Genomic DNA, 2,715 nt, shown 5'->3' with positions numbered 1-2,715 from the left:
GTTCTCCGCCTATATCAGTCCCCGGGCACACGTAGATGCCGTTTAAAGCGATAAATGAACGATTAGGCAAAGAATCATTTTTTTGCCCGAAAATTGAAAAAAACGGTAAGCCTATAGCCCAGGAAAATATCGTTTTTTCGACGAAAAATAAAGTGCCTCGAAAGCGCCGGTTCTCCGCCTATATCAGTCCCCGGGCACACGTAGATGCCGTTTAAAGCGATAAATGAACGATTAGGCAAAGAATCATTTTTGCCCGAAAATTGAAAAAACGGTAAGCCTATAGCCCAGGAAAATATCGTTTTTTCGACGAAAAATAAAGTGCCTCGAAAGCGCCGGTTCTCCGCCTATATCAGTCCCCGGGCACACGTAGATGCCGTTTAAAGCGATAAATGAACGATTAGGCAAAGAATCATTTTTGCCCGAAAATTGAAAAAACGGTAAGCCTATAGCCCAGGAAAATATCGTTTTCTCGACGAAAAATTAAGTGCCTCGAAAGCGCCGGTTCTCCGCCTATATCAGTCCCCGGGCACACGTAGATGCCGTTTAAAGCGATAAATGAACGATTAGGCAAAGAATCATTTTTGCCCGAAAATTGAAAAAACGGTAAGCCTATAGCCCAGGAAAATATCGTTTTTTCGACGAAAAATAAAGTGCCTCGAAAGCGCCGGTTCTCCGCCTATATCAGTCCCCGGGCACACGTAGATGCCGTTTAAAGCGATAAATGAACGATTAGGCAAAGAATCATTTTTGCCCGAAAATTGAAAAAACGGTAAGCCTATAGCCCAGGAAAATATCGTTTTTTCGACGAAAAATAAAGTGCCTCGAAAGCACCGGTTCTCCGCCTATATCAGTCCCCGGGCACACGTAGATGCCGTTTAATGCGATAAATGAACGATTAGGCAAAGAATCATTTTTGCCCGAAAATTGAAAAAACGGTAAGCCTATAGCCCAGGAAAATATCGTTTTTTCGACGAAAAATAAAGTTCCTCGAAAGCGCCGGTTCTCCGCCTATATCAGTCCCCGGGCACACGTAGATGCCGTTTAAAGCGATAAATGAACGATTAGGCAAAGAATCATTTTTGCCCGGAAAATTGAAAAAACGGTAAGCCTATAGCCCAGGAAAATATCGTTTTTTCGACGAAAAATAAAGTGCCTCGAAAGCGCCGGTTCTCCGCCTATATCAGTCCCCGGGCACACGTAGATGCCGTTTAAAGCGATAAATGAACGATTAGGCAAAGAATCATTTTTGCCCGAAAATTGAAAAAACGGTAAGCCTATAGCCCAGGAAAATATCGTTTTTTCGACGAAAAATAAAGTGCCTCGAAAGCGCCGGTTCTCCGCCTATATCAGTCCCCGGGCACACGTAGATGCCGTTTAAAGCGACAAATGAACGATTAGGCAAAGAATCATTTTTGCCCGAAAATTGAAAAAACGGTAAGCCTATAGCCCAGGAAAATATCGTTTTTTCGACGAAAAATAAAGTGCCTCGAAAGCGCCGGTTCTCCGCCTATATCAGTCCCCGGGCACACGTAGATGCCGTTTAAAGCGATAAATGAACGATTAGGCAAAGAATCATTTTTGCCCGAAAATTGAAAAAACGGTAAGCCTATAGCCCAGGAAAATATCGTTTTTTTCGACGAAAAATAAAGTGCCTCGAAAGCGCCGGTTCTCCGCCTATATCAGTCCCCGGGCACACGTAGATGCCGTTTAAAGCGATAAATGAACGATTAGGCAAAGAATCATTTTTGCCCGAAAATTGAAAAAACGGTAAGCCTATAGCCCAGGAAAATATCGTTTTTTCGACGAAAAATAAAGTGCCTCGAAAGCGCCGGTTCTCCGCCTATATCAGTCCCCGGGCACACGTAGATGCCGTTTAAAGCGACAAATGAACGATTAGGCAAAGAATCATTTTTGCCCGAAAATTGAAAAAACGGTAAGCCTATAGCCCAGGAAAATATCGTTTTTTCATATCAGTCCCCGGGCACACGTAGATGCGTTTAAAGCGATAAATGAACGATTAGGCAAAGAATCATTTTTTGCCCGAAAATTGAAAAAACGGTAAGCCTATAGCCCAGGAAAATATCGTTTTTTTCGACGAAAAATAAAGTGCCTCGAAAGCGCCGGTTCTCCGCCTATATTCAGTCCCCGGGCACACGTAGATGCCGTTTTAAAGCGATAAATGAACGATTAGGCAAAGAATCATTTTTGCCGAAAAATTGAAAAAACGGTAAGCCTATAGCCCAGGAAAATATCGTTTTTCTCGACGAAAAATAAAGTGCCTCGAAAGCGCCGGTTCTCCGCCTATATCAGTCCCCGGGCACACGTAGATGCCGTTTAAAGCGATAAATGAACGATTAGGCAAAGAATCATTTTTGCCCGAAAATTGAAAAAACGGTAAGCCTATAGCCCAGGAAAATATCGTTTTTTCGACGAAAAATAAAGTGCCTCGAAAGCGCCGGTTCTCCGCCTATATCAGTCCCCGGGCACACGTAGATGCCGTTTTAAAGCGATAAATGAACGATTAGGCAAAGAATCATTTTTGCCCGAAAATTGAAAAAACGGTAAGCCTATAGCCAGGAAAATATCGTTTTTTCGACGAAAAAATAAAGTGCCTCGAAAGCGCCGGTTCTCCGCCTATATCAGTGCCCCGGGCACACGTAGATGCCGTTTAAAGCGATAAATGAACGATTAGGCAAAGAATCATTTTTGCCCGAA

The sequence above is a fragment of the Dermacentor albipictus genome, chromosome 6 (genome assembly GCF_038994185.2).
Source record: "Dermacentor albipictus isolate Rhodes 1998 colony chromosome 6, USDA_Dalb.pri_finalv2, whole genome shotgun sequence".
Lineage (NCBI taxonomy): Eukaryota > Metazoa > Arthropoda > Arachnida > Ixodida > Ixodidae > Dermacentor > Dermacentor albipictus.
This window is presented reverse-complemented; position numbering follows the sequence as displayed.